General features: G+C 39.0%; 1 pseudogene; it reads left to right on the top strand.

Moving 5' to 3' along the window:
* Positions 1-981: 981 nt before the first annotated feature.
* On the top strand, positions 982-25,383 carry LOC101440292 (nucleosome assembly protein 1-like 1; annotated as a pseudogene).
* Positions 25,384-25,995: the final 612 nt, after the last annotated feature.

The following is a 25,995-nucleotide window of genomic DNA, read 5'->3' as shown; positions in this document are numbered from 1 at the left end:
TATAATTGTATTGTTCTAAGAAGACTTTTAACATTCTGACTAGAAATAAGTGCTTGTTTATTGATGGAAAACACAGATTAAAATGTTTCATGAACAGTATTTATAGAAATTCTATCAACAAAGGAAATGAAAATTTTCCAACAGTGCCTTTTCAGTCATTTGAAATAGGAATTTTACTTTCAATAAATGACTTTAAAAATACTTTTAAAATCTACAATGTGAGGAATAGTCACTTGTGAATCTGGATGCCAAAATAAAATCATGAAATTAATTCGTCCATACAGATTTTAGAATGTAGCGCTGAAAATAAATCTGCAGACATCATCAATAGCTAAGAACACGGACCGTCAATAAGGGGACTGACGTTTCGGGAGAGGGGACAGAAACACGGGAAATCAGCCGCGCGTCCTGGCTGAGGACCACGTTCCTGTCCCGCGCTCTTCCAGCTCCCGGCGCGCCGGCTGCCCCCGCCCTGCCCTGCTCCTGCCCCGCCCGGCCCGGCCCTTCTGGAAGCAGGGGCGCCCGCTCTGAGGCTGGGGTGGCCCCTAAGCGCCCCCGCACCCCTGCCTGGAGAAGCCCGCCCCTGCCGCTTCCTGCTCCGGCGCTGCCCCCACGGCCTCGGAGCAGGTGACTTTCTCCAGGGCCTGGTCCAAGCCCTTGGGGAGATGTCCTGCTGCGCGGGGCGTCCGCTGGGGCCGTGGGGGCGAGAAGCCCCCGTGCTCCACTCCCCTCCTCGTGCCGGGGCCCCGGTCCCCGCCCGCGTCGCGCAACGTGCGCTGCCCAGATTCCCACAGAGACATCGCTGCCCGGTGGTGGCCAGGTCCGCGCTCTGCAGCTCGCCTGGAACTGCGGTGCCCTGCTCTTCCCTTCCTGCCTGCGGCGCCGTCCCCGGGGCGGCTCTGTCCACCCTGGTGGCCTCTGACTTCGTGTTGGCTGCGCTATGACTTCACACTCTGTTCCTCCCACTGGCTGGATTGGGCCATGTCCCCCCAAAAAGACGTGTCCTCCATCTTAACCATGAACCTGTGGGTATGAACCCACTCTCAGTAGTGTCTTTGACTTTGTGGAGGCAGGTTGGGGTTTGGACTCACTTGGGAGCAGGGTCTTTGAAAGTCCTATTGAGGTGCAGCCAACTGCTCAGGTTAGGCCTTAATCTGTTTTACCAACGATATTATAAACAGAACCTCAAGTCACAGACTCTGGAGAAAAGAAGACATCATCATGTGGCAAGAAGCAGAGAAACAAGCCACTCCCGCAGCAGAAGGTGCTAGAACAATTACAAGAATAAATGCACCTAACAAGTTGGTTTGAATGCTTGTCACCAAATTCCTTACTCAAACAGTCCAGAGTTGGTTTCATGGAAGTATATTTGGAGATCAGAAATGTTTTGTGCTTATACTTGCCACCCCAAACTTCAGAACTTATGTGTAGTAAAAAGTCGAGATTTATCTTTTGGCTCTCAGAAGTCGCCACTCTCTTTAAGCAGATTTTAATGTCAGTTTGAAACGGAGCCCTAAGTAAGCCAGTGCACAGTTCTCTGGGGCTGTCCAATCTGCATATCTAAGATTCACTCTTTCCACACTAGGAGATCAGTTATTTATTGTTGTTGCTGCTGCTAAATTACTGATTCACACGAGGATATAATTGTTCTCTGATGAATCATTTCAGAGAAATTTATGAACCTTGATGTTGTTTGGGTCCAATCACATCCCTTACTTATTTGCATAAGTTTTGTGTCTCTAGTTTTTATTCAGTACAATATACATTTGGTATAGAGTATCATAGCATGTTTAAAATAATACAAACCTGCAATTTTAAATGTAATTTAATTATTTATGTCACGTAATGAAATCTGAGGCTTAAAATAAAGAATAACTTGCCTGTTCTTACCAGGTAAGAGAAAGCCTTAAAAGAGACTTGAAAAAAGAATAGAAGGCAAAAAAATTATTTGTACTAACAGCTAATTAGTTGTGCTTTAATAATAATATATTTCAAATATTTATCATCCTTGAACCCAAAGCTTTCTTTTTGTATTGTGTGTTTCCTCAATATTTTTTTCTTTTTTTCAATTTTATGGATACATATTAATAAAGCATAAATCCACCCAAAGAGTGCAATCAATGGTATTTGGTGTAATCACATGTTTGTACATTCGTTAGTCACCCTAATCACTCCCAGAGCTCTTTCATTATTCAAATAATTAACAAAAATCAAACAAACAAAACTCATCACCTCTCAATCTTTCTATGCCTTGCCTGCCATTCATGGTTGCTATTCTTTTTCCTCCTTTCTAGTATATTTGTATTTATATTTTGTAAAAACAGTCTTATATATGTAATATTACCCATATTTGTGTTTTACATGAGGTTTTATTGTCTTATACATCCTGTTACAGTTTTTAGATTCCCTTCAAGTAATATACATGACCTTAGACTTTCCCTTTCAACTGCTGTCATAGCCATGCAGTAGCACTGCTAGTTACAAGCACCATGATAAGCTCTAACCTTTTCTATTCATTTCCAAGCACTCACAAACACCCTTTTATAACTGTTCTGCACAGTTCAGCTTTCCATTCTCTACTCTCATTCTATTTTCTGGTGACCTATATTTTAATTACTAACTCCATGAGTTCACACAGTATATTTAGTTCATAATAGTACAAACATACAGTATTTCTCCTTTCATGCCTGGCTTGCTTTGCTCAACATAATGTCCTCCAGGTTCGTTCATATTGTCATATGCTTCACGACTTCACTTCTTCTTGCTGCTGCATAACATTCCACCATGTGTATATACCACAGTTTGTTTATCCATTCATCAGTTCATGGACACCTGTGTTGTTTCAAGCTTTTGGCAATAGTGAAAAATGCTGCTGTGAACATCAATGTACAGATGTCTGTTCTTGTCCGCTCTCAGTTCTTCTGGGTATATACCTAGCAATGATCTAGCTGGGTCACAGGACAAGTCTAATTTCAATTTACTTAAGAACTGCCAAACAGTCCTTCATAGTGGCTGCATCATTCGACATTTCCCCCAACAGTGAATGAGCGTTCAAATCACTCTACATCCTCTCCAACGCTTACAGTTTTCCAGCTTTTTAATATTGGCCAGTCTAACAGGTATGAAATGATATCTTGTAGTTTTGATTTGCATTTCCCTAATCACTGCTGATGTTGAATGTATTTTTATGTTTCCCATTTGTTTTTCTTCTTTGTACAATTGTCTTTTCAAATACTTTGCCCATTTTTCAATCAGGTAGTTTGTCTTTTTATTGTTGAATTCTATGATCTTTTTGTATATTATAGATATTAAACCCTTATCAGATATGTGATTGCCAAATACTTTCTCCCATTGAGTGGCTGCCCTTTTACCCTTTTAACAAAGTTCTTTATGGTGCAATAGTATTTAATTTTGAGGACTTCCCATTTATCTTTTTTTTCTTTTGTTGTTCATGCTTTGGGTGTAAGGTTTAAGAAACTACTGCCTACCATGCCATGAGATCTTGAAGATTTTCTTCCAGGAGTTTTATGGATTTTTAAAAAATATTTACATTGAGGTCCTTGATGCATTTTGATTTAATTTTTGTGTAAGGTATGAGATAGGGATCTTCTTTCTTTCTTTTGGCTATGGAAAGATCTCGCAATACCATTTGTTGAATAGACTGTTCTGGCCCAGCTGGTCTATTTCTGAGTTCTCAATTAGGAATCATGCTGTTTTTACCACTGTAGTTAGATAACATACTTTAAAGTCCAGAAGTGAGAGTCCTCCAACTTCATTTTTACTTAAGAACCTTTTGGCTTTTTGGTGACCTTCATCCTTCCAAATAAATTTGATAATCGGTTTTTCCATTTCTGCCAAGAAGGCTTTTGAGATTTTTATTGGAATTGCATTGAATCTGTAAATAAGTTTTGGTAAAATTGACATCTTAACGATATTTAGTCTTCTGATCCATGGAACACAGAATTTCCTTCAATTTATTTGTCTTCTTCAGTTTCTTTTAGCAATGTTTTGTAGGTTTCTGAATACAGGTCCTTTATGTCCTTGGTTAAGTTTGTTCACAAATATTTGATGTTTTAGTTGCTGTGGCAAATGGAATTTTTTTCTGATTTTCTCCTCAGATTGCACATCAGTAGTGTATAGATAAGCTATTGGTTTTTGCAATTAACCTTGTATCCTGCCATTTGCTGAACTCATCTATTACCTCTAGTAGTTTTTTGTGGATTTTCCAGGAGATTCTAGATGTAGGGTCCTATCATAAGCCAGTAGTTAAAGTTTTCTGTCTTTCTTCCCTACTTGGGTGCCTTTAATTTCTTTATCTAGCCTAATTGTTCTAGCTAGAAGCTCTGGCACAAGACTGAATAATGTTGGTGATACTAGGCATCCTTGTCTTGTTCCTAATCTCTGCAGGAAAGCGTTCAATCTTTCACCATTGAGTACTATGCTAGCTCTAAGTTCTTCATATATGCACGTTACCATATTGAGAAAATTTCCTCCTATTCCTATCTTTTGGTGTATTTTTATCAAGAAAGGGTGCTGTATTTTTGCCAAATGCCTTTTCTGCATTGATTGAGAGGATCATGTAATTTTTCTTCTTCAATTTATTAATGTGGTTTATTACACTAATTGATTTTCTTGTGTTGAACCACCCTTGCATATCTGGGATAAAACCCACTTGGTCATGTTGCATAATTCTTTTAATGTGCTTTTGGATTCTGTTTGCAAGTATTTTGTTGAAGATTTTTGCATGTCTATTCATTAGAGATATTGGTCTGTAATTTTCTTTTTCTTATAGTTTATCTGTTTTTTGGTATTAAGGTGATGTTGGCTTCATAGACTGAGTTTGGTAATGTTCTTTTCCTGTTCAATTTTTTGGAAGAGCATGAGCAAGATTGGTATTAGATTGTCTTTGAAGGACTGGGAAAATTCACCTGTGGAGGCTTCTGGTCCTGGGCTTTTCATTTTTGGGAGTTTTTTCATGACTATTTCAATCTCTTCTTGTGATTGAATTGTTGAGGTCTTCTGTTTCTTCTAGGATGAGTGTTGGTGTTTTGTGTGTTTCGAGGAATTTGTCTGTCTCCTCTACATTGTCTAGTTTTTTGGCAGACTAGCTAAGAATTTGTCAATTTTGCTGATCTTCTCAAAGAACCAACTTCTGGTTTTGCTGTTTCTCTTTATTGTTTTGTTGTTACTGTTGTTCTCAATTTCATTTATTTCTGCTCTGATCTTAATTCTTTCTTTCCATCAGCTTGGTTTGGGATTAGTTTGTTGTGCTTTTTCTAGTTCTGCCAGGTTTGCAGTTAGATCTTCAATTTTAGCTCTTTCTTCCTTTATAATGTAAACATTGAGAGCCAAAAATTTCCCTCCCAGGACTACTTTTGCAGTTACCCATAGGTTTTGATATGTTCTGTTCTCATTTTCATATTCTCAAGATATTTACTGAATTCTCTTCTAATTTCTTCTTTGACCCACTGATTATTTAAGAGTGTGTTGTTTATATATATTATTTAAGAGTGTGTTGTATATATATATGAATTTTCCCTTTTTCCATCCATTATTAATTTCTGGCATCATTCATGAAGAAATTTATGATCAGAAAAATTGTTTTGTATAATTTCAATCATTTCAAATTTATTGAGACTTGTATTGTTACCCAATATATGGTCTATCTTAGAGAAGGATCCATGAGCACTTGAAAAAACAATATATCCTGCTGTTTTGGTGTTCAATGCTCTGTAGATATCTTTTAGGAATAGTTTATTTATGATATTATTCAGCTTCTCTGTTTCTTTATTTATCCTCTATTCAGATGTTCGATGCAGTACTGAGAGTGGTATTTTGAATTCATCAACAATTATTGTAGAGATGTTTATTTCTCCCTTCAGCTTTGACAATGTGTGCCTCATGTATCTTGGTGCACTCAAGTTATGTGCATAAATATTTATTACAGTTATTTCTTCATGGTGAATTGCCACTTTTAATAATATATATAATGAACTCCTTCATCTCTTATAGCAGTTTTGCATTTGAAATCATTTTTGACTGATATCATATTGCTACTCCAGCTCTTTTTTTGGTTACTATTTGCATGGAGTACCTTTTTTCAACCTTTCACTTGTAATATGGTTGTATCCTTATGTCCAAGGTGGGTCTTTTTTAAACAACATATAGATGGCTTATATTTTTTATCCATTCTACCAGTCTATGTCTTTTGACCGGGGAGTTCAAGCCATTAACATTCAATGTTATTATTGCAAAGGCATTACTTACTTCATCCATTTTGTCCTTCAGCTCTCTGTTGTCATATTGCTCTATTGTCTGTATTCTTATCCTTTAGTTTACTCTTCCTAATAATCTTCATTTCTAAACTCTTCTCCAAATCTTTCACTCTTGTTTTTCCTTTCTGGCTGCAGCACTCCTTTTAGTATGTCTTGCAATTCTGGTCTTTTGGTAACAGATTCTATCTGTTTTTGTTTGTCTGTGAAGACTTTGAACTCACCCTCATTTATGAAGTACAGTTTTGCCACATACAGAATTCTTGGCTGGCAGTTTTTCTCTTTCAGTGCCTTGAATGCATCATACCACTTTCCTCCTGCTTCCATGGTTTCTGATGAGAGACCAGCATTTAATCTTATTGAGTTTCTTTTGTATGTGATGCTCTGCTTTTCTCTTTCTGCTTTCAGAATCTTCTATATATCTCTAATATTTGACATTCTGAAGAATAAGTGTCTCGGAGTAGGTCTATTCAAATTTATTCTATTTGGGGTGTGTTATCCTTCTCTGATATTAATATTTATATCTTTCATAAGGGTTGGGAAGTTTTCAGTTATTATTTCCTCAAATAATCTTTCTGCCCCTTTTCCATTCTCTTTTCCTTCTGGGACACTAATAATGTGAATGTTTGTGCATTTTGCATTTTCATTCAATTCCCTGAGACTCGATTCCATTTTTCCAATCACTTCTCTTTCTGTTCTCCTGACTTTTCCAGTTCAGGTGTTCTGTCTTTGAAATAACATACTGTATTTGAGCTATTCAAATCTGCTCGTATGTGCCTCTAATGTATTTTCATCCCATCCATTATGTCTTTCATTCCCATAAGTTCTCTTACTTTTCTTTGCAGGCTTTCAAATTATTTTTTATGCTCACCCAGGGTCTTCTTAATAATCTTTATTTCTTTAGACATATTTTCTTTAAATTCTTTGAGGGATTTAGAAGAGTTGTATGATTACCACTTATTAATTGTACTAAAACCTGTATCTCTTCAGGATATTTGGTTAGTTCTTTTGGGTGAGGCATCTTTTCTTGTTTCCTAGTATGGCTTATAATTTTTTGCTGATGTCTAGGAATCTGAAGATGTTGGTGGGTTTACTTTGATAGCCAGTTTCTCTCTCTTGCCTATTATTTTTTCTCCACACCTTTTCTTAGATATTTGATTCAACTTATTCTAAGTCTTTAAAATTGTCTGGCTTAAGTTATCACATTTGGGCCAGTGACTCACTAGTGGGGTGCAAAATTTCTCCCAGGGATAGAATACAGATAATACCAAGAAAAGTTTTTGTCTATGCAATTTCCAGACTGGCCAGAAGAAGGCTCTCCTCAGCAGACCTTTCCATGGAAGTTTTTCAGTCTCGACTTTCCTGTATTCCTGTGTTGAATCTCCAGATCAGAAATTCAAAGCAGTTCTGCAGGCCAAATTCACTGAGAAAAGCACCCAAATCCCACCTCCCTCTTTTTCCCTTGAAACAACTGACATGGAGGAAGATGTCTGCTCCCCTCTCATTTTGCTGCAATGAGCCAGGGGTTTTACTCCAACTTAATATCTTGGGGATGGGAAAGTGGAGCCCTTCCCAACCAGTGTAGGGTCTTGTTAACTCACATTTGTTGTTTTGGCTTCTCCATCTCTGTGCTTCACCCTCCTGGGAGTTGTATAGCACTGTCCTGGTCCACTGATCCCCAGAGCCCTTGAACAACTTTTGGCTCTTTCTCAAATGCTTCTTTTAAATTAATTTATTGAAGTACATCACTCATACATAACGTACAAAAACAATAAGTATATAATATTTGTGAACTACAAAACTAACATATAATATCATATAAGACTCCCGTAACTCACCCTACCACCAATAACCTGCACTGTTGTTAAACCTTTTAAACTAATGGTCAAAGAACAGGGTCAAAATATTACTACTAACCAAAGTATTTTCCCCCAACCAACCCTATTATTATTCTTTATATCATTTATATATGAACACACATAAAAAACATAGTAAAAGTTGTGAACTTTCAAAGCAAATAAGCATAACATCATACAGCGTTCCCATACATCATCCCTCCACCAACATCTTGCATTGTTGTGAGATGTTTATTACAAATTATGAAAGAATATTGTCAAAATCTTACTACTAATCATGGTCCTTATCTTACATTTGATGTGTTTTTCCCACAACCCACCCTATTATTATCGTTAAAATATATTTTTTATGACAGGAGTTGTAAACTTATAAAACAATCATGCACATGTGCAGAATTCCCAAACAACAACTTTCTATCAACACACCACACTGTGGTGGAATATTTGCTACAGATAAGATAATATCAACTGATTGTTAACATGTCCATACTGTACATTTGGCTCACATTTTCCATACTGCCTCATTATCAACACAGTACATCTTTGGCATAGATGCAAGAATATTATTTTATTACTGCTAAACACAGTCCATAGGTTACTCTAGTTGTATCTTTCCCGTGCTTCTCCACATTCCCAACACCCTGCAGTAGTGATATACATTTGCTCTAGCTAACAAAGGACACTCTTGCATCTGTACCTACAGCCACAATTTTCATCCACCTCTTGGTTTACTGTACTATGCAGTTCCTAGATTATTCTCTAGCATTCTGTCAGTTGGCATTTACATACTTATACTAACATTTTAAGCCTCATCCCCATTTATAAAATAGCTGTTACTCACTATGTGTTACCGCCACTCTATACATTTCCACACTTTTACAGTAAAGCTAATTAAAACTTCTACATACATTAAGCATCAGTAGTCCATCTCAGTCCTCCTCTTATCTCCTTTAAGAATCCACCACTTACCACCAGGTCTTGAATATTTTCCTACAATTTCTTCTAAAAGTTTTATGGTTCTTGCTTTTATTTTTAGGTTTTGATCCATTTTGAGTTAACTTTTGGATAAGGCATGAAATAGGGATCCTCTTTCCTTCTTTCGGTCATGGATATCCAATTCTTTCAGCACCATTTGTTGAGTGGACTGTTCTGCCCAAGCTGTGGGACTTTGACAGGCTAAGTCAAAAATCCCATGATCATACATGTGAGGGGCTGTTTCTGAACCATCATTTTGATTCCATTGGTCTATGTGTCTGTCTTTTTTCCAGTACCAGGCTGTTTTTCCACTATAGCTAGGAAATATGATTTAAAGTCTAGAGATGAGGGTTACTTTTCCTTTTTATGATGTTTCTGGCTATTCATGACCCCTTACCCTTCCAAATAAATTTGATGACTGTGATTTCAACTTTTTTTTAAATACTGGTGGAATTTTTATCAGGATTGCATTGAATCTGTGTATCAATTTGAGAAGAATTGACATCTTAATGATATTTAGTCTTCTAATCCATGAGCATGAAATGTTTTTCCAGTTATTTAGGGCTTTTTAAATTTCTTTTAACATTGAGCTGCAGTTTTCTGAATGCAAGTGCTTTATGTTATTAGCTAAGTTTATTCCTGACTATTTGAGTTTTATCTGTCATATTTTATTTTCACCACTCTTTTGACACTTTTAGTCACTTTTATTGATATAATCGTCATTTCTAGATTCTCTTCCAGGCCTCTTTCTCCTGTCTTTTCTTTTCAGGCTCTAAAACACCCTTTAGAATTTTCTGAAAATCTGGTCTCTTGCTTAGAAATTCTCTCAGTTTCTGTTTATCTGTGAATATTCTAATCTCTCCCTCATTTCTGAAAGACAGTCTTGCTGGATATAAGATTCTTGGTTGGAAGTTTTCTCTTATAGTATCTTGAATATATCATACCACTGTTGTCTTGCCTCCATGGTTTCTGGTGAGAAATCAGCATTTAATCTTATTAGGTATCCCTTATATGTTATGTATTGCTTTTCTCTTTCTGTTCTCAGAATTCTCTTTGTCTTTGTCTTTTGACATTCTGATGAGTATGTGTCTCATAGATGGTCTATTTGGATTTTTTCAGATGGAAGCACGTTGTGCTTCTTGGGCAAGGATATCTATGTCCTTCAGTTGGGTTGGGAAATTTTCTACCATTATTTCTTCAAATATTCCTTCTGCCCCTTTTCCCTTCTCTTCTTTTGGGACACCCATGAAATATATGTTTGCACACCTTTTGCTGTCATTTAGTTCCATGAGACCTTGTTCAATTTTTTCCATTATTTTCTTCATCAGTTTTTCTATGTTCACTTTCAGAGGCCATTTCTTCAATCTCACTAATCCTTTCTTCTGTTTCTTCAAATCTGCTATTATATGATTCCAATGTTTTTTTTTTTAATTTCAGTTATTGCACTTTTCATACCCATAAGATCTGTTGTTTTTCTATGTATGCATTTAAACTCTTCTTTGTGCTCATTCAATATCTTCTTAATATCCTTAATCTCTTTAGCCATCTCACTGAATTTATTGAGGAGATTTGTTTGAACATCTATGAATAGTTTTCTCAACTTCTTTATGTCATCTGGAGGCTCATCTTGTTCCTTTAACTGTCATAGCTTCCTGTTTCTTGACGTGGATTATAATTTTTTGTTGGTGTCTTGGGATCTGGGTTACTAGAGTATTTATTCTTGGTGCAGTTTTTCTCTTTAGTTTAGGGCTTCCTGCTCTTTCTCCCTTTCTGGTTGTGCAGTAGGAGCTAAGGTTGTAATTGATGCTATTAGCTGTGGAAGCTCAAGCTACCCTCATTGTGCCAGGGACCAATGAAACTTCTTACAACTTTCTCCTTTGCTGGGGTAGGTACAGAGTCATGCTGTGTGGAATAATCCAAGTTGTGCAGGCCTGGACTTTAGTTGCCCAGAGAGACTGATGAAGCTTCACTCCCCATTTTACCCTGCCTGGGGCACAGATGGAGCTACAGGTGTGGGCAGCAGTCTATGCAGTGTGGGTCCAAGATGACCACAGTTGCCCTGGTAAACTTCTAATTTTCAGTCTGTGCCAGCTAAAGTTACCTGCAGTTACCTGGATAGGCTGGTGCAAGGACTGCCAGCCTCCTCCCTGCCAGAGATGGGTCTGAAGCCTAGTCTAGGGCAGCAGACTGATCTGGGTGAAACAAACCACTGTGATTTTCTGTCATCCCAGAATCCCCTCAGACTGGGGGCAGAGTCAAAATGGTGGTCTCTGGCCTCTTTCTGACTCTGGCAGATTCACACCCCAGCTGTTCCCAGAGTTATATCTTAGCCAGCCAAGTCTACCAATCAGTAGCTGACATCAGCAGCCAACTGTCTCTTCCTCTCCTGTTTTTGGGAAATGGAGCTTCCCATTCAGCCACAGAATAGTTTCTGGGGTGGCTCATGCTGCCAGAGTAGGATGAATACTGGCCTCTGTGGCTTGGCCAGTAATTTCCCAAAGAGGTTGGTAGCTTCCTCCCTGCCAGACATGGAGCTGAGGCCTAAGCTAGAGCTGCAATCTGACCTGGATGTAAATAAGTCAGTCCCCACCAGCACTGTGATTCCCAATGTGCCCCACTTCCCCTCATGCCAAGCATGAAGTTAAGATGGCCACTTCTGGGCTCTTTCTAATTTGGACAGGCTCTAATTTTAGCTGTTCTTAGGATTATACTGTAGTCTGCTGAATTTATTAATCAGTAGCTGAAGTTGGTGCTCAACAGTCTCTTCCTCCCTTGTTTTGTGGAAGTGAGCTTTCAATTCCAGCCTTGGAACTGCTCCTGAAGTGACTTGTGCCTCCGGCGCATGGAGCACTCTACTTATGAGTCTTCTCTGCAGATGGGCAGTCTTCTCCTTCCACTCCTTCAAAGATGTAGCAGGATGCTTTCCTGGCCTCCTAGAGCCCCCAGACAGGTGCTTCAGCTAGCTCCAAATAGCTCTGGGTGTTTGCTAACTGCCCTGTAGCAGGAGCAGACTCTACAAGCTCCTTACTCTGCCACCATCTTGCTGGTTGTTCACTCAGCTGTTCTTACAAGTACATTGAGCTCTGCCTGTTAGTCCATTGTCACCTTCCCACAATCCCTTCCTTCACTATTTGATTGCATCACAAATCAATGCCTTGCAAGTACATTAGCCAAATGTGAGAAAAGGCAGATTTTCTTCTCAGTGTTTCTTTCAGACATGTTGCTTAGTGCAATGTGCCATGAAATAGAATGGGATTTATAATAATCCAGGTATTAGTAGAACACCAGAGCAGGTGGAGAGAGGAAGGGTCTTTAAAGTAGTTCTGTAGTAAGACATTGTAGGCAGTGACTGAGCTACAGATGATGGTAAGGAATGACTAGCATCCAATGGGATATAGAAAGAATGTGAGAGGTGGGCAAGGGCTGCCTAGGGACCCAAATACAAAGGAAATGGGATTTCAATAGCTGTTGCTCTAAATCTAAGGGAGATCAGCACAGAAAATTCTAACAAGGGGAAGCAGATGTGGCTCAAGAGATCGGGCTCCCATCTACTGTATTGAAAGTTCCAGGTTCAGTTCCAAGGGCCTTCTGCTGAAGGCAAGCTGGCCCACACAGAGAGCTGGTCTTCACAGAGAGCTGGCCTACACCACGAGTTGATGCAACAAGATGATGCAACAAAAAAGAGATGCAGAGGAAAGACAATGAGAGACACAATAAAGCAGGGAGCTGAGGTGACTCAAGCAATTGGGTGCCTTTCTCCCACATTGGAACATCCCAGGATCAGTTCCTGGTGCCTCCTAAAGAGAAGATGAGAAGAGAAGGCAAATAGACACAGAAGAATGCATAGCAAATGGACACAGAGCTAACAGTGAGCTCAAGCAGCAGGAGGTAGTAATAAACCAATAAAATCAAGCTAAAAACAAAACAAAGAAACAAATAAAAACCCTCTAACTGGGGATCTAGGGAGTTCTAGGACTCTCAGTCCCTGGCAACTGGACTATGAACACAACAGTGAAGTTTAGGAATCAGTTCCTAAACTTCCTAAATCATTTAGAGGACAGCAAATGGAGTGTGTGGTGAGGAACTGAGACAACAATCAGGGTCAGAGAAAGGGGAAGGAAAGCAATATCCAGAAGTAGATCTAAAGTTAAGGAATAAGGCAGGAAATTTTACAGCGGTTCATGAAGGGCATGCTTTAAGAAACACTGAAATGACTGGACTTCCTCCAGGATCATCCCTACAGCTTAGAGGTGAGAATGTGCACATGGGAAGGCACTGAGTCCAAAAGAATCCACACCAACTTCATAAAGTGCTCTCTTTGGAATATTTGACTGTTTGCAATTTTCAACATTCCCTCAGTAATCCTTTTGCTGTTCTGTGTCTTTTCACCATTTTTTCAAATGTACTGGCTGAGAAGATTTTCATCCTGATAAAAATGCCACAACAGACCACCAGTAAATGCTTTCCCTACAATTCACTTGATTACTCCACTTTCAAAATGCTTATTTCAAAAATTTACTGATTTTCAATTCAAATTTTTACTCCATAATTCAGATTTATAAGGTACATTGAAAATATTTTCAGAAGCTTCACAATCTAGATAAATTTTCTGAATAATTAATAACATAACTTTTTATTCATAAAACATAAGTGTAGTTGTAGCACTTTGATATTGTTTTTTAATTCCAAAAATATATATTGGATTATGTTTGTAAACTAGTCTTTTCCTCTGGGCGTATTAGATTATATTAGATTTAAAGGTTTCACTTATACTTGACTAAATAATGATTAAGGCTTTGATTAGGCCATTTCAGTAGGATGTTGAGTCCCTGCCTCCTTGGTGGGCAGGGACTCACAGAGAAACTGCACCATAGAGAAGGGAGGTTGGAGTTTTGAGCTAGAGCCCCTGGAAATAAACACATAGGAGAAGAATACAGAGGAATAGCAACAGCTTTGTAGACACAGCAGAAGCCCAGGGAAGAGGGACGAGTCTAATAGCCTACAGCCACAGCTGATCACAGAGAGGAATGAGCCCTGGAAGAGAGATCAAACTTTTCCCAGCCTACAGCTAATATTTGAAGAAGCTGTGACCTTGGAGCTTTAAGGAGAAGAGGAAGCCTGAACCCTTGCAGAGTCAGCAACCATCTTGCTTCAATGTGTGGCAAAAGACTTTAGTGAGAGAAGTAACTTACTCTTTATGACCTGGTAACTGTAAGCCTCTACCCCAAATAAATACCTTTTATAAAAACCAACCAATTTCTGATATTTTGCATCAAATCCCCTTTAGCTCACTAGTAGAGTGGTATAATACATTTCTATCAAAATTTTCAAAACTGAATGAATATTTATGTCTTTTGTACTTTTAAATTTGCTTTATTGTTTATTTTTAATTATGATAAAATATACATATCATGAAGTTCATTTTAGTCATTTTAAATGGACAATTCTTTGACATTAAGTACATTGACAATACTGTGCAACTTTCACCACTATATATTTCCTGACTATTTTCATTATCCCAAATCAAAACTCATACTCATTTAGCAATAACTCCGTGTTCCCCTTTTACCTCACTCTTTTTTTTAAAAAGATTTATTTATTATTCATTTATTTATTTTTCTCCCCTCCACCACCCCCACCCCCACCCCCACCCCAGTTGTCTGTTCTCTGTGTCTATTTGCTGCATCTTCTTTGTCCGCCTTTGTTGTTGTCAGCAGCACAGAAATCTGTGTTTCTTTTTGTTGTGTCATCTTGTTGTGTCAGTTCTCTGTATGTGTGGCGCCATTCCTGTGCAGGCTGCACTTTCTTTTGTGCTGGGCAGCTCTCCTTATGGGAGCACTCCTAGTGCATGAGGCTCCCCTACGCGGGGAACACCCCTGCATGGCAGGGCACTCCTTGCGTGCATCAGCACTGCACATGGGTCAGCTCCACACGGGTCAAGGAGGCCCGGGGTTTGAACCGCGGACCTCCCATGTGGTAGACAGACACCCTAACCACTGGGCCAAGTCCACCGCCTACCTCACTCTTATAACCACTCTTTTTCTTTCTGTCTCTATGAATTTGCTTATTCTAAGTTTTTCATATGAAAAAAATCATACAATATTTGTGCTTTTGTGTCTGGCTTATTTCACTCAATGTGGTATCTTCAAGGTTCATCTATATTGTACCATGTACCCATCACTTCTTTTATTGCCAAATAACATTACATTGTATGGAACTTTGTTTATCTGTTCATCTGGTTGATGGAAATTTGGCTTGCTTCCACCTTTTGGCTACTGTGAATAATGTTGTAGTGAGCATTTTATTTGCTTCTAACTCTGATTATTTTAGTTAATTGTATGTATTGACTGTCCACTATTTGTGTAGCAACACAATAATAGATACAATAGCAGACATGAAAATAAATAATATATGGCCTAACAAGAGTATTCATATGTCCCAATTTACCTTGTTTATGCCTGATAACTCAATTTGATTATTAAAAGCACCCTCTTTTTGTTCTTAAAGTTGATCTACTAGCCTGAGAGATTACATGGCATTCTAGTCTTAGGTCTCAAGGAGCTCAAAAGTGGACCAGTAAGTACAGGTTGAGTGCTGATGCATCAACTCAACACTCCTGAACCTAGGTTTCCCATTGGCAGTTGGGGAGTAAATTGACTACATGGTTTTGTTTTGAGGATTATATCTGCTCACATGTGAAAGCTCATCACAGCGTTGGCATACCATAGACACTACAAAATTTCTTTTCTGTGCTTTTTTTTTTCTTTACTCTTCTTTTCTTTTCTCATAGCAATCTTTTCTCTCAGCTTGGCTCAGGGAAGTCTTACAAAAGAGGAAGTTTATTCTGAGCCTTGAGCCATGGGTATACATTGCTAAAGAAAAATGAATAGAACAGAGTGGTCCTAGAGAGGAAGAAAACAACCAGACAGCCATGGAAAATGTCAGCAAACAGGAAAACCTCCCTAGGGATTCTGGAAACTTCAGGGGCTTTGTGACTCAGGTGTTCTTTTTGGTATAGGAAGGAAAGAGGAGAGATAGATCAGGAAGAAAGGCAGAGACCAAACTGTGGAGAGCTCCGGCAGCTTGCAGGAGTATGCACTTACTCTACAGGAACTTTAGGAACATGAGGAAACCTTTATCCAGCAGAGGTTTATAGTCATGGTGTGCAGAGGCAGAGCCTTTGGAGCAGCCCAAGGCAGGTCATTCCTTGCCTCAGAGAAGCCCGCAGCAGCTCCTTGCCTCTGCGCAGAGCTGTTACTATCTTACCCAAGTTCCAATGCCTTCATCAGCCTAAAAGTAAACATTTGAAGAAAATTTTCTAGATCGTAATTTATTTGAACACAGCCTGCCTATCTACCTTTCACCCCTCCTGACTTGGGGCCGGTCATAGTTGGGGGTCTGCTCCCACATTAACCCTCCTACTCCCTTTCAGTATCAACAAAGGCTTGACTAGAAGACTCTGTCTTTTTAGTATCCTATTATTATTTTGAATTTTCACATCCATATTCATATCTTTATAGTAATTACATCTAGTTTGATTTGTTGTAGTTATATATATTAAGATGAAAAATTTGTATTTTAAAATATAAGATGTTTAATACTATTCCCGGGAAATGGCTAATTTTATAACCATTCTGAGTTTATTCAAATAAATAAAATTTAATATCCTGGTTTGAGTGTGTATTTTTTATAAATACCTACTAAATCAGTAGTATTAATTAGTTTGTATTTGGTTTTCATGATCCATCATTGACATGTGAGAATGTTAACATCTTCCATTATTAGTAGCATGGGAGTCAATATTTCCATGGAATGAAAATATGTTGTAATATTTTGTTTGAAGATAATCAAATTTTCATTGTGGCTGCTCTTATCTATATACAATAATCCTTTAGTCCCTTTGATTTTCTTTTGCCTTGTATCCTTCCCTGTCAGATATTAATAATGACAGATCTTTAAAAGAAAGAAAAAAGAAAACAAAATTCAAACACATATGTTCACAGTACCAGATGTTAAACTTACATGTACAGTCTTCTAGACAAGTGGAAAAAAATGGCATAGACACTTTAAAAAATGACAGTATTATGACTTATGGTCTTGAGCTGATTGTCTGTGTAGAAAAACAAGTTTAAGAATATTTTCAGGTGAAGAGCCTTCATTTTCACCAGGGAGGCCCTCAGGATACCCTGATTCTCCGTTGTCTGGCTCCTCCCCAGCTGTGAGGGCCCTTGAGCACAGCTGGGGTAGCCTCAGGATCACTGCTCTCTTCCGGGTTCTTCCTGACCTTGGCCCTTCCCCAGGCCCATTGCACCCATCAGCTCGGCTCTTCCCCATGGACAGGCCAACCCTACCCAGCACCACAAAGGAGGAGCACACCTCAGTGGCAAGGTGATCTACTGTGAGCCACAAGCAAGAAACACAGGGAATCTTCCCCCAAACCAGTTCCAGGTGAGAATCAGAGGGAGGGTGTTCATAGGCAAAGGAGAGGGGAAGAGGAGAGGAAAACAAGTTAAAAAGAATGACAGGGGTCTTGTGAGGACAGTATCACAATGTGTCAGTCCTGTTTCGTCTAAGCACACTCGCCTTGTCCTTGGCTTCAGTGGCTAATAACCACAGTTCTGCTGTGCAGGTGCAAGGCCTCCAGGGCTCCTTTCTCAGCAGACCACTCAAGGATATCAAGCTTTTGTCTCTGAGAAACGTTTCAGATTTACTGGGTCATAAGGTGCTCCTGACACCGTTCTGTCTGGCTTTGCTTTGAGATGTTAGCTTATTCCTATAAACAAAACTGAGAAGCTCTGGTTAATATCCGACAGGGCACTAAGTGCGAATAATAAACTTTTAAAAACAGAAAACCAGTTCAGTTAATGTATTAGGATTTTTGAAGCTGCCTCAGTGAAGAAATTTTTAGTAAGCACATTTTCCAGCTACCACCAGGGTGAGCTCCCTGAAATCCACCTTCCCGGGATCAGTGCCAGAATGGTAGTTGAATTGAGGTGGTGCCAATTGGCAGGGAGTTCTGAGTCCTGGATACCAGAAAGAAATCCAAAAGAGAATGAGGAGGCTCAGTGCAGGCAGAACCTTAGCACGACTGACTCCTTGGCCTCAAGCCCCAGCCTGGAGCAGCGACCCATCTTGCCATTATTCTAACGGCAGTATTGACGCTAAACCACCAAACCAAAACCAAAAGACAAACACCCATTTTCAAAATATAATGGAACAATTGGAAGCTTGACAAAAGCAACAAAAGCACTAACTTTCTGGTAATATATTAAGTCTGAAATGTGCACCTTTTTAGAAGCCCTCGATCAATAAATTGCCTTTCTTTTGATAGCAGCATTCAATATTTTAAAGATTAGAAAAAACTGATTTCCAAAACATATACTGATCTAAGTCATAAGAAAGTTAAAAGGAGACGATGAAAGCCAAAACGCAGTGTCCGTTTGAAGTGGTTAGTATTTTCATCACAATATGCCACTATCACAAATACTAACAGCTGATATATATAAAACACATGATATTAGAGAATGTAAACTCACACATTTAATAAGAGAGAAATTTGGAAATGTGCATTAAAAGCCATAACTACCTTATATGGGTACACTTTTAGGAACTGATCTTAAAGGGAAGGACAAATACTAAAGTAAAAGCATTACAGCTTGTTTCTTATAGAAAAAGCCACAAATATTTAAATAAGTGTGTTTAAATAAATATTTAAATGAGGGAAAATTTTAAAAGATAAGCTCACATTGCTACATAATCATACTTTTATATATGTATATGTATGTTTACGACATTGAGAAGTATAGATAAGTGTACCATATTGTTTGGATAATAGATATTTCAACTCTATTTTTTACTTACCTGCCATTTTACCTTATCATTTAATATCTTACCGAAACACTTGGTCTTAAATTAAGTACATTAGCAAACCTGATTCCTCCCTGATCCTCTGAAGGACTTTCAAATGGCGGTGTCACTTCCCTCCCCACAATCCCGTTGCCCTGGTTCTGGCTCTTCCTGATTCCCGAATGCTTTTTGTCCCGGGGCCACTTGCCTTGTCTCTTGGCCCTGACTATAGAAAAGTCTATCTGTCTCACTGACTGTTATTCAATGTTTGACGTAACAGAAGAGACGGAGGAATGATGTAGAACACAGAAGGTTCCCAGGGTGGTGGCTTGGAGTCGCCCACCCCAGGAAACCCTAACCTGAATCTAGCCCTGTGGGTGTGGACCCACTGCAGATAAGACCCTCTCGACCAGGTTACTTCAGTTACTAGCTGAATTAACTGCTTCAGGAACTGTCGGGAGGAATCCTGCTCCTGTCGCTGGAGACCTTCGAGGGAAGGCCTCGGGAAGAAGCCATGGTAAGCAATCTGAAGCTGCGAGTCAAGGAGCCCTGGAAGAGAAAGGTGCCGCCAGGTGCCTCGGCATGGGACAGAGGGGCCAGGGAAGCCCAAGGGTTGATGACCCGAAGATTCTGACCCCAGAAGGAAACAAGCCTTCCAGCTTCAAAAAACATGAGCCAGTACATTCCTGTTATTAAGTCAACCCATGGTATGCTATTTGTTTGGACAGCTAGGACCTAATATATCCAGTTTTAATATTAGTCATCTTAAAGTTCCTTGGCATATACCGTAACAGGGAATTTCTTAAAAGTCATACTTCTCTTTAGGTCCTATTTAAGGCACAGTCCATGGAATCATCTCTGCCCATTGTGAAATTATTACCCAGTGGCTGAAAGTTCAAAACTCTAAATTTCTATGCCCTTTGAAATGTACATAAATCTATTCATCAACCTCCACATAAGACCATGCTCACTACGTAACCTTGGTGGGCAAGAAGTTCACTAGTGATTGATGTGAGCACAATATTAAGAGATGCCTGCCCCAGCTATACAGGAATATTCTAGTATATTCTAGACTATATTTGAATGTAGTATTTGCTTCTGTTTTATGTACAGAGAAAAAACAATTAGGATGCATTACATCAAAATATTGTGTTTTATGAATAACTATTCTCCTATTCTGTTGGAAACTGAGGCATAGTGGTCTCGCGAGGAGAGGTGTGCTATTTCCATGGCTCCGCTTTTAACATAGGAATGCAGCAATTAAGGCTTTCAGTCAACAGGATGGAGCTGTCGGGGGCAGGAGAAATATGAGCAAACACACTTTGTAGCTTCAAAGGAATATTGAATCTTCATACTCTGAGATAAGTTCTTTAATTTACGAGTATTGTTAATGTGTAGTTACACTGCTTGTTATCTCGATAGTTTGAGTATATATAATGCCACATGTAGAAAATAAAGTTGTCTGAAGAGTCATTACTCATAGACCCCCTGATCCCAGCTTTCTCTCTTTCTTTCTCTCTTTGTTTCACTTTCTCTTTCTCTCTTTCTCTCTTTCTTTCATTCCTGATACCCTTCGGATCCAAATTTCCAACACCATACTCCATGTTTTCTAAGAGTTTTTATTTAGATTATATAACTTTGTATTCATAAATGAAAAGTAATCTATGCCACATTAAGCCATAGAAAGGAAGAGGAAGGAAGGGAGGGAGGGAAGGTTGAAAGGAGGGAGTGAAGGAAGAGGGATGTTAGTTACTAAAAAATAGTGCCCACCTATTTTAAAAACCTTACCAAGTTCAAATCATTTTGGACCTGTCTTTATCCTCCTTCCCCCTGCAAGATTCTGCTCCCTTCTCCCATACCAGTCCTCCAAGGTAGGCAATTCTGTATAAAATAATTCAGGCCAGATTCTAGTACAGATTTTTAAAGATTTCCTACAACCTACTGACCATATCTGCCAGTCACTAGTAAATCTTTTATTTGATTGCTGTATTAGCCTACTGGCAGAAGCAATATATGCACAAATGAACTGTAATGAGTGAGAACACAATTATAGACAGAGATCATGAACAATAACAGAAAAGACCATAAACAATCAAATGGTAATCAATTTGAAAACCTAGATAAAATGGGTAGATTTTAAGAAATGTATAAAATTTCAACATTGGCAAGAAACAACTTGTATAAATCACTTCTGAAAATTGAAATGGTATTAAAAATTGAAATGGTATTGAATGGTATTTAAAACCTCTCTTGACTTTGTGGTGAATCTTACCAATTTTTAAAAATCAGTTAATTCTTATCTTAGGCAAGATAATCTAGAAAGTGCAAAAGAACCATAGATGCCAGTTGTATTTCTTAATACTAGATTAAACTAAAAAAAAAAAAAATTACGATAAAATGTAATATACATTCCAACAATAAATACAGACACAAAAATCCTGAATAAAATATTTGCTGGCTAAATTCAACAGCTCAAATACAGCTCGAGATGTTCATGAAAAAAATATACATGAAAGAAGATGCAATATTATATAGGTGTACATATACATATACATGTACATGTACTTGTACATATACACACACATATAGATACAGGAAGAGGTATAGACGTATGTGTAGATATAGGTATATAGATACTGGGTATGGATAGAGATATAGTTATAGACTAGACATAGACATTAGTATAGATGTAAGTACGTAGGTCTAGGTATAGTTACAGGAACAGGTACAGGGATAGGCAGTTGTAGATATGAGTATGGATATAGGTATAGACATAGAGGCATAGGTATAGATATATTCATAGACGTAGGTATAGGTATAGACATATAGATGGAATATAGATATACACGTGCACATACACATGAACATACACATACCTATTTATACTAGTCAATAGTGTTGGAAATATTAGCCCACTAGGTAGAAAATTAAAAACAGATTCCTTTCTCATGTTTCCTACAAATTTCTACTGTGATGTAATTAAATAATTACACAGAAGGGTAAAATCTGTCCAGAGTTTTATGTGGCTGAGAAGTGGCCATACCTGTGTGGAGGGGAGAGTGGACAGGGGAGGGTTTGGATGCACCTTCTGGACCCTCCTTCCCGTCCTCTCCTCTGACCCTCAGCCGGGCTGCGCAGTACCTGTGGCCTGCAGCTCTGAACCTTCCTGGGATATTAAGCCATGCTTGTGTTGGCTTCCCACAACAGCTCAGGTTTCAATTTCCTCCATACTGGAAAGTCCTGCTCATCTGTTTTCTGACAATCAAATTTTGTTGGTAAGTCCTCTCTCTTGATATTTCTCCTGTTCCCTTCTCTTGGAGAGTAAATGACCCTTTTTTATTCATTTACTCTTATTTTAGTGGTTATAAAACCAGAGCATGATATTCAGTGGGCACAGCTGGAACAGACCACAGGCTTATCTCTAGTTGCCTGGAGCGTGATACTGACCCAGCAGAATACGCTAACTGAAGAAAAATAACGTTTTACAGCCTCGAGTCCACGAGCTGTTTTGGGGCAGGATGTTTCAGCCTGTCAGCACTGCTCGGTGATAATTACTGAGTTTATGACTTGCATCTGGCTTCAGTGCACTTGATGCCAGCCACAGAGTGAAATGTGCCCCAGTGCCCAGCTTCCTACGAAGGAGGTTCACCCTGCGGGGCTTTGCGCAGAAGAGGTGGTGGAGACCTGGAGGCGAAGCTGTGGGAAGATAGACAAGCCTGGCCCATGCCCCACTCCATCCATGCCTACCTTTTGTCTTCTGTTGCGGTGCTGAATCCTTTGCCAGCAATTAAGCTGCTTTGTTTTAGCAACCAAACACTTAAGTGGTGTGTAAATGGCCCACTAGTCAACCATTACTTCTATGGTTTGGGGGAAAAAATTAACTGCACAGAAGGGCAATAATTTAGTTTTAAAGCTATATTTACATGCCCACATTTATTATTGTCCACGCTTTTCATTTGCCATTATCAACATTTATTTTATATTCTCATCTACTTATGAATAGATCATATTTTCCCAAATGGATTTTGAAGTTCCATTTGAAAAAAAATCCGTATTCTGTGCTTGGATATAAAGTCTCCTATCCCTATTAGATATGTCATTTAAGCTTCCTCATAGCTCAAAAATATCTGAATTTAAAATATGTGATGGCTTAAATTTTCCATGCTCCCATCACTCACGTAATGGAATCCATGGATCATCCCAAACAAGTCCTCACGTGACTCCTGTCAAGAAGCATCCGGCGAGTGGCACTCAGCGCCTTCAGGCCTGAACTTCACATTTCCTCCCTCTGAAGTAAGAAATGTAAACGTGTCCCCCTTGTTGTTTCCACCTAGGAATACGTCTACTCTATGCTACAAAGGAAAACTTCAGTGTATTTGAAGATGCTCATATGGTCAGCCTAGGTCTATGTTTCCTCACCTCTTATTAGGTATAATTTTATCTGTTTACTATCTTCATCATTTTTACAGTAGACTCCAGTTCACTCTGTTCCTCTTTAAAAGTTGTACCTCCACTAACTGCTCTATTTCAGGATAGCCTCCCCAATTTCAGATACGTCACAGATACTGTGGATTATGAAAAAAGAGGTGATGGTGGCAGTGGTTTTCATGATGATTACTACTTCATGATGATATATATACGTGTGTGTATATGTATATATAATGACATATATATACACACCCACAAGTGTTTATAGTATATTATGTAATATAGTATACCTATATATGTATATATAAATATGTGCACCATATATTGATAGACATAGATCCTACAAAATCACAATCCTTAATATCATTATTACTAGCCTATCAGCAGTAATTATTCTAATTTAAAGATGTGATTAGAGAAAGAATAGGGTAATACGTTCCAATCAAGGGTTGCTGAAAGCTTATAGATGAATATTTGAGACTGGCATATTAACTTGCTAGGCATGCTTGGCTATCACGTCGGTACAATTATTTTACCCAGTTAAATGACTTTTTGTGAGTATTAAAGCAACCGGATGTGAAAGGCTGTAGATAAACCTGACATACAGGATAATATTGTTATAATCTTGTTACTAAATCATTTTCCTTTCCCCAACCTACTCAGAATACAGGAATTGTGTTGATAAAATAAAATTCTAGAGCAAATGAACTGGCGGAATGAAACTTCTAAGAAATAAGAATAAAAAGTAACACCTCAGCTTTTTTGGCGCCATCTGCCATGGCGCCACCTCCTGCTCCTCTGAGCAGCCACGAGTCACTGCCTGTGCAGCTCTGGCCACCTGGCTCTCCTCCTAGCTACCGACACTTGGAGTTCTTACAACACGGCAGACGTTGACAACAAAGAACAGTCTGAACTTGATCAAGATTTGGATGACATTGAAGAAGAAGAAGAAACTGGTGAAGAATCACAAATCAAAGCACGTCAGCTGACTGTTCAAATGATGCAAAATCCTAAGATTCTTGCCGTCCTTCAAGAAAGACTTGACGGTCTGGTGTAAACATCAAGATGCATTGAAAGCTTGCCAAAGGTAGTTAAAAGATGAGTGAACACCCTCGAAAATCTTCCAGTTAAATGTCCACAGATGGAAGACAAATTCTATGAGGAAGTTCATGATCTTGAAAGAAAGTATGCTGCTCTCTATCAAACTCTATTTGATAAGTGATTTGAGATCTTGAATGCAATCTATGAGCCTATGGAAGAAGAATGTGAATGGAAACCAGATGAGGAAGATGAAATTATAGAGGAACTGAAAGAAGAGTCCAAGGCTGAAAATCAGGAAAATGATGAAGAAGAAGAATACCCCAAACGAATTCCTGAATTTTGGTTGACTGTTTTTAAGAATGTTGACTTGCTCCGTGATATGGTTCAGGAATATGATGGACCTCTTCTGAAGCACCTGAAGGATATTCAAGCAACGCTGTCAGATGCTGGCCAGCCTGGGAGTTTTGTCTTAGAATTTCACTTTGAGCCCAATGAGTATTTCACAAATGATGTGTTGACAAAGACAATAGGAAGAGGTCAGAACCAGATGATTCTGCTCCCTTTTCTTTTGATGGGCCAGAAATTATGAATTGTACATGGTGTCAGGTAGACTGGATCAAAAGAAAGAATGTGACTTTGAAAACGATTATGAAGAAGCCAAAACACAAGGGTCGTGGGACAGTTAGTACCAAGACTAAAACCATTTCCAGTGACCCTTTAATTATTTTTGACATCCCCAAATCTCCTGAGATCTGGGTGCTGCTGCTGAAGTCATCCTTGCTGCAGGCTTAGAAACTGGTCACGTGTTACGTGAGCATGTAATCCCAAGGTCAGTGTTACACTTTACTGGAGAAGCTATTGAAGATAATGATGATGACTCTAATGAAGACGGTGAAGAAGAAAGAGATGAGGAGGATGATACAGACTCTGATCCCAAGAAGGAACAAAACCCAGCAGAGTGCTAGTGGCAGTGAAGCAGGGTGTGTGTGGCCTTTAAGGTAACCTGAGCTTTAATAGCCTAAACACAACTGTTTTTTATTTACAGCCTTAGGTTTTGTATTTTCTTGATAGATTTGTTAATTTTTTTTTAGAGGAAAGGAACTCATATTTTCAAGACCAATTTTTCTACCTAGACTTTTTTTTAAACGCCACCCCCCCCTCCCCCTTGCAGCTTTTCCTTGCTGTCTGCTCTGTGTCCATTCGCTGCGCATTCTTCTGTGTCTGTATTTATTTTTTTATTTATCCCCCCCAACCCCCGCAACTTGCTTGTTTTCTGCGTTCTGTGTCTATTCACTGAGCGCTCTTCTGTGTTTTTGCTTGTGTCCCTTTTTGTTGCGTCACCTTGCTGAGTCAGCTCTCCAAAGCTCTTGCAGGCTGGGCAGGTCTCCAAAGGGTGTGGGCCAGCCTGCCTTCACAAGGAGGCCCCAGGACGTGAACCCAGGGCCCCCTGTATGGTAGATGGGAGCCCAACTGACTGAGCCACAGCCGCTTCCCCTCTACCTATACTTTTAACTATAATTTTATTGCCAGATGTGTTGAATGCACAAACTCTGGACCATGTTCATTACTTACATAGT

Source organism: Dasypus novemcinctus, chromosome 5 (genome assembly GCF_030445035.2).
Source record: "Dasypus novemcinctus isolate mDasNov1 chromosome 5, mDasNov1.1.hap2, whole genome shotgun sequence".
NCBI lineage: Eukaryota > Metazoa > Chordata > Mammalia > Cingulata > Dasypodidae > Dasypus > Dasypus novemcinctus.
Note: the sequence above shows the minus strand (reverse complement) of the source record. Positions and strands in the feature narration are given on the sequence as shown.